Below are 13,247 nucleotides of genomic sequence, written 5' to 3'. Positions count from 1 at the left end.
ACTTCTCTCTTTTCTCAAACTACCTGTTTATCCCTTTTCATCCTCGTTATCTCTTTCCTCTGACAATTTTAACTTCAGTTCCTCCTTCTCCTACTCCTCTTCCTCCTCCTTTTCTTACTTAAATTTTTCCCTTCACCTGTTTCTATACTCACTGTTCGTCATCAGAATCGCTGTCTTCCACCTCTTCCTTCTTTCTCTCCTCCTTTTTCCTCCTCCTCCTCTTCACCCATCTTTTTTTCCAAAATCTTCGTTTCCTCAGCTATTTATACAAACTCTCCTTGATGTCGTTGGCCTCCTGCTCCCCCTCCTCCTCCTCCTCCTCCTCTTCTTCTTCCTCTTTCTTCTCCTTCTCCTTCTCCTGCTCTCCCTTCCTTTTCTCCAGTATACTTTTTTCCATTCCTCACGTCGCTTTCGTTCAGATTTATTGGCGGTGCCTCGCGCTCAACAAACATACAGACTCCACAAAAATTATTAATGTCATCTTTTATGCGGAGTATGTGCGCGCCTCTATTGACATTGCACAATATCTGCGGCACAACAAAGGCCTTTAGAAAGAGGGGCTTTATGAGGAACGGACTCCGCTGAGCACAGTGGGTGGGTGTGTTCGCCTCGCTCCACACGTTGGCCTATGTACGCTTGGATGTACGCTTGGGCTTATTCACGACCGGTGCGTATATGTCAGAATGTGTGTGTTGTGTGTGTGTGTGTGTGTGTGTGTCGTAGTTCGTGCGTGAAATTCTCGTGATGCGACTTGTCATGTGTGTTCGCCTACCGGCCTCTGCCACCACCAGCATCGCCTCTACCACCACCACTACCACCGTCACAGCAGCCACCGCCACCACAACCCCTGCCATAACCACCGCCACCACCACAGCCAATGCCACCATCGCCGCCAGCTCCTCTTCATCCATTCATCTTCTGTTTTTTTTTTTTTTTTGCTTTTTTTTGTTTTATATAGTTTTTAAACACTTGTTGCGTCGTTACTATTCATCCTGATGTATAATGAAGAACTGCTCATAACTATTACCACCAACGCCACCACCTCCACCACAATCACTACCACCACCACCACCACCACTGCCATATTCTACACCCACCACATCACATACTACCACTAATACCACCATCCCTACCTGCAACCACCACCACAACTACCACTACCACTGCGTTCACTGTCGTCTACTCTTACCACCACAACTATACCACCACCACCTTCACTCCCTCCCCCGCCGCCACCACCGCCACAACCTATTTTCCAAACATGACTTGTAACAACATCAGGGACCTTTTGACCAGGAAAAAATTACAAACAAACAAATCATCCTTTTCAAAAAATACGTTCAATTAAGTGCATGGTTTTATTTATTATTCACGAGCCAATGAGTGACCGAGTATTTATTTTTGAAAAAACACGAAACAATACAAATTAATTTCATGATACCCGGAGTGGCATCACACACACACACACACACACACACACACACACACACACACACACACACACACACACACACACACACACCCACACACACGGAATAAATATGCGTTACATAGTACTTTCTATAATATTAAATTCATACAAAACACTTCCTCGTTATCGAACACACGGTACAAAACGGCATTCCTAAAGGTACGCAATCTGCATTATTTCACACCACACTGGTATAAAGGAACATTTTCATATCTAAGCTGGGAACACAAACACATTTAGCACAAATTAATACCAAAATTTTCTTGCTTACAAACTAAATTATTTTGTACTGTAACACAATTACGAATATTGCTTCATATGAGACTGATGAAATGTTACACAAATAGAATGCTGAAGAGAAGACACGTGTTTGTTCCCCACACTTTTTTCCCTTTCTTTTTTTTTAATAGTCATATTGCCATTTTACGCAATGTAGGCCACAACTCAATTAAACTTCGCATTTTTCACGGTCCATATAAACATTCCCGATAACAAAAAAAGTTTCCTTGATATCCGTATTGATTTCCTCCTTTATTCAACGCCCACACTACTATATATTTCCCCTCCCCCCACCCTTTTTTTTCCCCCTTCCATTCCACTGTCACCTCATATCTTCCAGGCTACCATATATAGTTGTCACCATTTACACACGTTTCCCCAAAATCCTATCTGCGTTTCCAGCCCGTAATGTGCATATTTTTGTTGTCTTTGTTTACTTCCTCGGCTTCCAGTTCCCACCTTGGTCCAGAGACGGAAGGAGCACATCTGGAGGCGAGGAAAGAAAACTCGAAGACTCACTGCAGCGGGGGGCGAAAAGTGGCCAGTTGTGGAAGAGCGTTTGTGTGTGTGTTTGCCGCGGCCCTGGGTACAGAGAAAGGAAAGGAGAGGGAGGGAAAGGGGAGGAGAGTTGTCAAGAAAGGGACGCGGACGACGGGAGGGAATCAAGAAGAGACGAAGGGACAAGAAGAGTAAGCAAAGAGGAAAGTCAAAGAAAGGAAGCAGGGACTGGAAGAAGAGCAAGAACAGAAAGGAGGAAAGGCCAGAGATGTCAGCAAAAAGGAACGAGAAGGACAAGAAGAGTAGAGAAGATGGAATGAAAGAAAGAATGGAGAAACAGAAGAAGTGACAGAAGAGAAGAAAGAAAGGAAAAACAGGAGGTTCGGGAGGGAAGGGAAGAAAGGCAAGACAGTGAAAAGAAGCCCCTTGATCGACACTCCCGCCACGTAGGTCGCCGCCAGCTGGTCTCTGGAAACTGCCACATTTATAACCTCAGTGTCTCGGCGGAAAATTCCCAATCTTCCCGCCACACTCGCCGGGATGGGTGGGAATCACTCATTCTTACGGGTCATTTGAGAGGGAGTTGAAATAAAGGATCCGTCTACCAAACCCCTAGTCCCAGTTCTTCTCCAGCCCCCGCCCCCAGCCCCCGTGTTGTTCCAAGTGTAAGACAGCGATGCAGTGAATCTGGATTTAGTGGTTCGCTGGTTCGTTTGCTGGCCGTGGGAGAAGTAGTTCTGTTTTGTTGGGAGAAGCCAGACTACTGCGATTACTACTGATGTTGATGCTATTATAGTAGTAGTAGTAGTAGTAGTAGTAGAAATTGTTGCTGTCGTTGTTGTTGTTGGTGGTTATGGTGGCGGTGGTATTGTTGTTATGTTGCTATGTTGTTGTTGTTGTTGTTGTTGTTGTTGTTGTTCTTGTTGTTGTTCTTGTTCTTGTTCTTGTTGTTGCTGTTGTTGCTGTTGCTGCTGCTGCTCTTGTTTTTATGTTGTTTTTATGTTGTTGTTGTTGTTGTTGTTGTTGTTGTTGTTGTTGTTGTTGTTGTTGACCATACTGTTAGTTAGTGTGCCTGCTTTGATGGGTGATGAGTTAATTAAACAATGAGTTCCAATAAAATGTAAATTGTTCCTGTATGCAATCTATACACTATAATATGCCTGATTTAGTTACTCTTGTCTGAGTGCACAAACCAGATTTTTTTGTATACGTTTTTCTTTTCAAATTTTGCACGACCTACACGTCAAAGCGATCCACGGGAGCTATTTTACACTTGAGGCTTATAAAGGAAATACCAGAAAACCAAGAACTATTTTTTTCATCACAATCTCACGCGAAATATGTTCCTCCAACAACACTCGGGCGCAAAATTAACGAAAAAATTACTGCAAAATTAAAACTTCAAACTGACGAGATGAAAGGGAATGACTGATTTATTTACCTTTATTCTTAGTTTTCATTCCACGTCTCCAGATTGCCGCAGTTTCTCCTTGCGGGCGAGTTACACAGAACGAGGAGCGTGCAGCAAAGAAAAAAAAAAATGGGACGCGTGGCTTCTACTTTACTCTCGCGCTGGGAACGAAAAACGCCTTCTGTACATCTTTAATTAACGTTGTGGGAACTCTAATGGGAAAAAAAAATAAGGCTGGAGCTAAAAAGAATTCAGAAATAGCAGCGCGAGAGTATAATAAAGCTATGGATTAGTTTACACGAAGTTACCAAAGTTAGTTTTGACGGTTGTTCGAATCTCACACAGGGTTCTCGAAACACCAGGTATTTCAGAAACTTATTGGCAAATCACGCATCGATTATTAGCTGCCTTGCGTGATTTCCAACCGCACAGAGGAAAAGGAAGACACGATACGTTATACAGGGTGATGAAATAATTGTGATACGAGTAGTCACCCACATTCCCATAAAGCAAAACATCACTAAATATTGCATTCCTAAAAGTTTCCTCTTCGTATCTCAAGTTTAAACAGGGTGTAAAGAAAATTAACAAGGGTTATCAAGGGCATTTTCATCATTTTACTGATTGTTTGACGAGGATTCTGCATCTTAAATCACCCGCGTTGCTATAAAACACAGCCTCATTAAGTATTGTATTCCTAGACGTTTCTTCCTCGTATCTTATTTTAACAAGTTATAATGGAAGTTAACGGGAATTCTGGAGGGCAATTTAATTATTCTAGTGATAGTTTATAAAGGATTCTCCAGTTTAATTGAAAACTCCACGAGAACCCGACTAATCACCTGCATGACCTATGAAAACAACATTTTATAAAAGCCCAAATGCGTTAGACAATACGTGTTGTTGTTGTTGTTGTTGTTGTTATTGTTGTTGTTGTTGTAGATATCACAATTATTATTACTGCTTTTGTTGTTGTTGTTGTTGTTGTTGTTGTAGATATAATTATTACTACTACTTTTGTTATTGTTTTGTTGTTGTTGTTGTTGTAGATATAATTATTACTACTACTTTTGTTGTTGTTTTGTTGTTGTTGTTGTTGTTGATGTTCTAGATATCACATTATTATTATTATTATTATTATTATTATTATTATTATTAATATTATTATTATTATTTTTGTTTCTTTTGTTGTTTTTTTTGTTGTACATAACTATTTTTTTATTTTTTGCTTTTGTAGTTGTAGTTGTTGTTGTTGTTGTTGTACATATCAATTATTTATTTATTTTTTTATTTTTTTTTTTGCTTTTTTAGTTGTTGTTGTTGTTATATCTGCTTTATGTTAAGAAACAAAGAAAGGAGCAGCAGCATACCTGTTGGCCGTTACGAGTCTCCTTGAGATTAGCTACAGTAATCTAACGTCATCCTACAATATCACCTTACAATCTGCAACGCCACCCTCTAACGTCGCCCTGCAGCGTCACCCTCACCCTCCTCCAGCGTCACCCTCCTCCAGCGTCACCCTCCATCATTCTTTTGCCTCATCCCTTCACGTCATCTACTTTGCACGACGATGTTTGTAAATGAAAGAGAGCATTGATAGCTCGTGCCCCGAAAAGTAATGAAAAAGAATAAGAAAAAAAGGCGGGAATATCATTAAACTCAAACCGTGCATTGAGACTCCATTCAGAGCGAGGCTTTCCCAACCCACACCTGTCTGAAAACACCCGGCTAACACACCTGAGCTTTCCCGGCAGGCACGTGGCCCAATTACTTGTCTTTATGATCTTGTTTTGATTAATAAATAGAGATTCTAGGCCTCAAGCTCCCTCCCTTACCCTCGCCTCCCCTCGCCTCGCCTCGCTTCGCTTAGCTCCCTCGCTTCGCCTCCCTCGCTTCACCTCCCCTCGCCTTCCCCCTGTATCGTGCGCGCCATGAGTGTGCTCACGCTAGGAAAGTGGTGCACGATGAGGCCGCTAACTCCTAAAATGCCAAAATGTCCCGAGAAAAAAAGAAAAAAAAAAGGGTAGAAAATGCGCGGCGTTATGAGGATATCAAATACGATGAAGAGAGAAAATAAATATGTATAAACGAACTCCCAGGAAATCTATTAATTTAGGAAAGTGATCCCATATCGCTCCACAATCTGTCGTATACAATATTATCATTTTTCTTTTTTTTTTCTGCTTTCTTCTCGTCATTCTTCCACGCTGATGAGAGGAAGCTGATAAAATGTTATGTCCTCATCAGTTCTTTACTTTACCTTTACTGTTTCTTAGAGGCCGGGAAATTTGTCTTTTTTTCTTTTCTTTTTTTTGCTTTTTTGTCTCGAGTGTGAGAATTCTTCCCTGTGGTCTCGCGGGTAGGTCTCGTCCTCTCCTAAGTGTGGTGCGCCTTCCCCCTAAGACACTGTTTATCCTTCCCTCGTCCTGGCAGGCTTAATTAACTCACCGCCTCTGTTTACGAGCCCCGCTGCTGCTTGATACGATTAAATATTGGCTTTGTGGGAAGGGAGGATGCACCTACGCTCATACACACACGCACACAAACACACATACACACCACGCCACCACCTCGCCCTGCACACACACACACACACACACACACACACAGTGATCACTAGCAGCAGGATACACATAAGCACTCCTCCAGAATAATTGTCTGGTTTACAGTTAGGAAAAAGCGAAAAAAGGAGATCAGAAAGCAAAGTGAAGCAAAGTGAGTGAGTGAGAGAACACGAGGCGGTACAAAGCGAATCCCACAACTTAAGGAAGCACTTGCCGGTGCCTCTCATTCCAGACTCGCTCTTGAGGGAGAGGAACTTACACTTACAACCATGAATAAGGAAAGAGAGAAGAGCGTACAAGTTCCCTCACATGCTAACTTGATCCTCCCACCTTCTCTTTCTCTCCTTCACTCCTCCGCTACCTCTCTCTCCTCCTTCCAAGATCCCCTCGTGTCTCACCGCTGAAGGCTCCAGGAGGTCATTACGGAATCTGGTATTGAAATGTCGTACGTCGCCTTGCTAATGACACACCACAACCACGCCACATCCACCTGAGTTACGCATCTCGCTTAAGTGGCCGAGCGCTCTCCTCTTGCAATCTTTCCTCATAATTTTCATCAACTTCAAGGAGAATTAATTACAAGGAGAGGTTCTGGGGCCTTCGTTAAATTCACAAAGTGCGACGTGTTCTTGGAGACAGGTCACGAGAGGTGCAGCAAACGGACGACCTGGAAGGGTGTTGGAATTGCTCTGATGGTCGCCATAGTCCCCGAGTGCAGGAGGTGAATCGGCTGCTGCTCTTTAGACCTTGGCGATGCATGTAGAGCGGGAAGGTTTTAGCGAGAGAGGGACTGAGAGACGGGTCACTGCATCTTTTTCCATCCGTCCATCCGTGTGTATGTGTGTGTGTGCGTGTATGTGTGTGCGCAGGAGGTTTAAGTCCTTTCGACCACGTCAAAAACAAGATTTCCTGTTATTTCCTCTCGTCGACATAAATACATATAGGTCAGGAAACTGGGAGGGCTTGGAAGAAATTGTATGTTGCCGCACTACAAGGGGAAACTGAAAGAAAAAGTCCAAGTTTAGTCCTAAGTTTTAAGAGGGTGGTGGTGGGAGGGGGGGAACCTTATGCTGCTGCTGTTCTTTTGAAAATACACGAGCAGTAGAGAGGAAAAAGTAACCAAAGGAAGAAAATTAAATAGCATTAAAGGAGGAGAAAAGATGGATAATTTTGTTTTCTGACTTGTAGTTTCCCTGCCCCATCCATCTCTTCTTCCTCTTCTTCTTCTCCTCTTTGCTCCTCCTACTCCTCCTCCTCCTCCCCGCCGTCAAACAATAAGTACCTGTGTGTGTTTAGTAAATGTTTCGTGCCTCCAGGAGCTTTAACTTGCAGGGAATGAAGCGGCAAATCTACACGAACTACATGCATTATTTACCTTCCTCTCCTCCCCATAATCTTCCACCAGCTGCTCATTTACCTCAACCTCCCCCCACCCCTTCCCTCACGCCCCCTCACCATTCCCTCTACCCATTACGCACCAACCCCCGACGTCTGCCCCTTCCTTCTCTAAGATCCACCTCCACAACTGGGATCTTTTCTGCTTATTTCCATCCTTCGTTTTCTATGTGTTTTACCTCGTTTTCTTTACCTTGTCTCACCTTATGTAACCTCTCCTCTTCCCCGTACATTTGTCTTCTTATTTCTCACTTTTTTTTTTTCTCCCGTGCTCTTTCTTTCCTTTTCCATGAAGTTTTCCAGTTCCTCCCTTCCGCTTTTCCATCTCCTAACCCTCTTTTTCTCTCTCATTCTTCCTTCTCTAGCTCTTCTCTCTCTCTCTCTCTCTCTCTCTCTCTCTCTCTCTCTCTCTCTCTCTCTCTCTCTCTCTCTCTCTCTCTCTCTCTCTCTCTCTCTCTCTCTCTCTCTCTCTTTCTGGCCCTTTCCCCCTCACTCGTCCGCTTTGTTTTCCTTTTCTATTTATCCTTCTCCTCACGTTTCCTTTATCCGTACTGTAGTTTTACCCTCCCATCCTTTCTTCCTTTCCATCCTCTTTCCTTCCCTTCCCTCCTCCTCTCCCGCTCTCCATTCCACCTTGTCTCTATTCCTCTCCCAACCACTAGCATCTCCTCCCTAAATTTTAAGGAGCGCTCGACCCAGGTTCCAGAAGAGACGCTCAGGAGACAGTAATGAAACCGTAAGTATTAATGAGACAAACAGTTGGCAATAAGTCCACAATACAGACAAAGGGAAGGCTTGTTTTGTTTGCTGTCTCTCTCTTTGACACAGCGAGCCTGGTAATGACGGTTACCTATTGCTGCAGCTGCTGTTGACAAGGTACAGATCTACTCCACTTGTTTGCGGCATCTGTCTGATTGTGGCCTTTTATTCTCGTAATTAACAGGTTACATCCAGTTCTTTTTTTTATTTTGTCGTCAATAAATAATCATGTCGGTGCAGTTGAGCGTTCGCGTGCAAGCAATGAATCCGCGAACCAACCAATCCTGTGTACCGGTGCGTCGCGAATCGGGGAAAAAGAGACACTGAAAAAATGCTTCCATTAATTCTGCGTGGTGCGGCATCCCGCGTGGCGGCGTGTTTGTGTGTCCTGCACGGGGATTAGTTCACTACTTGGTTATACATTCAAAATATTATTCACGCCCGTGGGAGGAACAGCGAGGAGCGGCGCTGAAACTTCACAGCGCGCACTGGTGGTGGTGGTGGTGGTGGTGGTGCTGCTGGTGGTGGTGGTGCTGGTGGTGGTTCTGGAAGCATCTATTATTACGAGAAAAAGGAAAAAGCAGTTAATGTGTCTCACAAAGACTCACGGTATGAATTAAGTATACTAATGGTGTTTTGATATGCACGCAACTACCTGGCAGACACACGTGTGTGTGCGAATACTTAATGAGCGAAACCCAGCATTCTGCACACAAACTAATACAAGTAAATGCAAGAATATCAGGGAAGCGCGCTCCCACACACACACACACACACACACACACACACACACACACACACACACAGCTTCTTCCCAACCATGCACTCGCGCTTGATTGAAGCAAATACTAGCTATGAAAAACGTCGCCAAGAGTCAACAGGAAGACTGCCAAGCCCAACACTCCCTGCTGCTGTGTGCTGTGTTTGAGCCTCGCTGGCCTCCCTACGCTGTGCCACCATCGCTCCCTTCCTTCCCTCACAGCGCCATCCTTACTCCCTCACCTCCCTGAAGTCAACATAAGAGAGCCACGTCCACCCAACGCCTACCTTCCCTCGCCTCCGCTTCCTCCTCGCTGTTACTGTCCATCACACAATTGTCCATTCAGACTGGGCTACAATGCAACGTTGTGACACTTCTTGTTCACTTTCCTTATCTGTTCAATGTTACGTCCAGTTTCCTCTGTAATCTGTACCTCCCTACTCCTATTGATCATCATCATTTCTTTAAATTAATCCACATTGCAGCGCTGTACCACTAATTGTTCCTTTGTAATCAGTGCCATCCTATGCCTGCTTTCCTTCAATCTTCGTGCCTCTTGACGACTTTTCTTCTTCTTCTTCTTTTACCGTATCACCTAACTCCTACTTTACAAGTCGCTGCGGCACCCAACACGTTCTTTTCCTCGTAATCTAAGCTTCTTCCCTCGGTCAATGCAAAACTGTTATCCATGGCTTTCTTTCCTCCGTTGCTATGACACCCACTGTCCCTCTCCCTCCATCTGCTCAGCATTACACAACCATCAGCAGTCCAGTTCTCGAGGTCACACGGTTCCTATCAACGCGACCCTTACACTGAAGAAGCATATCAAGGTAGGAAGCCTAAAGCGACTCCACTCTGTACTATCCCTAAGGTGAATCAGACCTATGGGACCGCGCTAGGCTAAGGGGACGAGAACGAGAAACTGAGGGGGTGATTAATTAATGAAGGGAAGGTGTTGATGGGGAGGAAAGGAATAGGAGTATTGGAGTGTCTCTCTTCCTGGAGGTGCAAGTATAGAGCACAGCCTTAAAAGACTCGATGGATCTGCCGTGTTAAATATTGAGCAACACCCGTTTTCTTCCCACACTTAATTAATGACATTAGCTCGTGACTCAAAGTAAGAGGGAATGCCTAATGGGAGTGTGTGTGTGTGTGTGTGTGTGTGTGTGTGTGTGTGTGTAGGGCGGACTAAGAGCAATAAGCAGGTCTTGCCTCGTTGAACACAGAATGAGAAGCGCATCGTTAAGCTGATGTATCGCTGAATCAGATTTAAACGAGGCCTTAATGTGACTCTAAATTATAAGTGAGTCGGAAATTACGCGCTGCCATGCAGATTGTAGCAGTAGCAGTCATACTAGTAGTAGTAGTAGTAGTAGTAGTAGTTGTTGTTGTTGTTGTTGTTGTTGTTGTTGGTGTTGGTGTTGTTGTTGTTGTTGTTGTTGTTGTTGTTGTTGTTGTTGTTGTTGTTGTAACAGCATACGCAGAAGCAGCAGCAGTAATGATAGTTGTCGTTGTCGTAGTAGGCAGCAGCAGTAGCAACAGCAGCAGAGGCAGCACCATAATCCGTACACTCCTGAAAACGTGTACTAACTCTCCGCGTGAGGCGAGAACCATTAACACAGACACGTCCAAAATCCCTCCCACACCTGTGCCGGGCCTCATTAAGGTGGACATTACAGTCAGGTGAAGGGTCGGGGCGAGACAGGTATGTTACGCACCCGAAATTACCTCCATTCGCCTAGTAACGCTCCATTAAAAGGACATAAAGGGTGATGTGGCACTCGAAAATTAAGTCCTTTTTAATCAGTGGTTGCAGGGAAGTGTCTTTAGATACCTCGAATGAAAGTGTGTGTGTGTGTGTGTGTGTGTGTGTGTGTGTGTGTGTGTGTGTGTGTGTGTGTGTGTGTGTGTGTGCGTGTGTGTGTGTGTGTAAAATAATCATGGTAATAATCTGGGGCACACACAGGGGCGAGAAGATTGCTGAAATAAGACAAAGACAAGGGATACAATACAATACAATGGGAGAAGGGAAGGCAGGGAAGGCTGTGTAAGCGTGGACAGACAGCCAACCATGCAGGAGGGTGAGAGAAGCACAAAGGGACAAATATATAAGAACAAGGCAGGGAAAGAGAATAATAGATGTGCATATCGTCAAGTGTGAAGTGTTCTATTTCCATGACACCTTTACTTGCAGATTTTCCACAACACAACTGGCGGCAGTGAGGGGATCACTGAAACACCTACAGTAATTAAGAAGCGATGGCTTTGTACTGAAGGGGCATTATGTATAGTGAGCCTAATTTAAATCCCCAGGAGGACAGCACCGAGCTATTATAACAGTACACAACGCTTACTGGGTGTAGCGGGATACATACATATATTCCTAATAAATACGTGTGCATCCTACGCTGTGTCTCCCACTATTGTTCCAGGCCATCTGTTGTTATTCCCTGCATAACTACAATCAAAAGTGTCAACACCAAAATGACGCGCAAACATTAGCCGGTATTCAGCAATTTCATATTGAAGAAAATCCTGTTCAGTAAATGTTTATTTATGTGGAATGATTTCACGGGCGCGACATTACGTACGTGTTGAAACACGTCTTGCCGCGCTGCGACACACTCCATTGCACCTCAACTGTTCCATTTACCGTAAACTTGAAAATTACTGCTGTCTGTCTTCCTGCTTGAGTATTCCTGCATTTCTGACACGGCAGCGGTAGGAAGCAGGGACGCTTCTCCGACGCCTGACAATTGATAAGGTCGGGGACGACGAGTCCTTCAACGTAATTATACCGAGACGAGCAGGAACTGCCACTCATGTCTTCAGGAGACTGACTACCACTGCAAGAAATCGCATTCCCAAAAGCATGAAGGGCTCTATCATGCTATTTTCTTAGAAGTTCTAGTAGCAGTGCTCATTCCATTTAATGGCAAGCTTCTCCCGGCAGCAGGAGACCTTTTCACCCAGTGTCGACGCAAATACCAGCTAAACAACACGAATACCAAGTAAACTTACAAAAAGCAAGTGGCATCATATAATAATAATATTTTAGTTGTTGATAAATTTACGCGTCAGGTGAGACAACTCAAATGAATACTGTACAAGCAGCAAACACGAACATCCCAAAACACCACCAATAGAAAATTTCAAAAAGGTTAAAACATAAAAAAAAGCAATTTTGGAATAATTAATGTCTAAATTTGCACATCCATCACTGCCTGGCTTGCAGCTGTGTGTTTTGGATCAAGCACGACTGGCGTGTGGAAGAAGCACCTAACATGTTCTTTACGAGCCTGACGCAACGTAGAAGTGTTCCCGTGACACAATGATTACCTGAATTATCCTCCTTGTATGCTTTGTACTTTCATTCGTTATCTGCAGATCGCCACCATTACTGATATTCTGAATTGTGGAAGCGATAAAGCAACCTGGACGAAGAATACTCAAAGGAATTATCAACATCTCAAGTGACATTACAAAAACAAGCAGGTCAAGGGCGGCAACTTTTACTGGAGAGTAGATTTTTTTCAAAGCCATGATGAATTCCAAGGACATTCATCAAATCGATACAAAATGTTATTTTGATTTCGTAGATGTTCTCATTACTAATGAACGTTCCGTTCTCAAGCGCGTAACGATAAATTCTAAGAACGTTCATTAGATTAATAGGAAATATTCCTTTTACAATGTGAAATGAAAAAGAATCATGCTTTACTAAATATCAACACTAACTTAGAATCACCGAAACTTGGCAACCCTATCCTTCCTTTATAACTATTTTACATGCAATATAAACGTGGGAGAAGTTATTCCCAGGTATTCATACATCGCTTACAGACTCCATCGGAGAGATAACTCAATTCTACTTCCCCTAAATCACTTTGATAATCACATTCAACAATTTGCATTCTCCAACACCCACTCGTCCTCTCGTGCGCCACTTCAACATCACATCAAGCACGGCGAAGATACAACTCACCTGCCTGCTAATCGTCGTTCACGCCTCGTACACAGCCACACGTATCTGTTCATCAGTCCTCGCGGCGTGCACGGCTCCAGACCTGCCAGGGACAAGACAAGGTATGAGCACGAGTTCCCGCAAGG

General features: G+C 43.9%; 1 long non-coding RNA gene across 5 annotated transcripts in view; it reads right to left on the bottom strand.

The window, feature by feature from the left end:
• Positions 1–8,216: 8,216 nt before the first annotated feature.
• The window catches only part of LOC135105550 (uncharacterized), a 51,669-nt gene continuing 46,638 nt past the window's right edge, over positions 8,217–13,247 (bottom strand). The window contains exons 3-4 of one of the 5 annotated variants that reach the window (XR_010270903.1): positions 13,123–13,204; positions 8,217–8,932 (exon numbers count right to left, since the gene is read on the bottom strand). This is a non-coding gene — a long non-coding RNA (uncharacterized LOC135105550). The remainder of the gene's footprint in view (positions 8,933–13,122; positions 13,205–13,247) is intronic. The other 4 variants (XR_010270902.1, XR_010270901.1, XR_010270900.1 and 1 more) reach the window with 4 other exon arrangements.

The sequence above is a fragment of the Scylla paramamosain genome, chromosome 12 (genome assembly GCF_035594125.1).
Source record: "Scylla paramamosain isolate STU-SP2022 chromosome 12, ASM3559412v1, whole genome shotgun sequence".
Classification (NCBI taxonomy): domain Eukaryota; kingdom Metazoa; phylum Arthropoda; class Malacostraca; order Decapoda; family Portunidae; genus Scylla; species Scylla paramamosain.
This window is presented reverse-complemented; position numbering and strand designations above follow the sequence as displayed.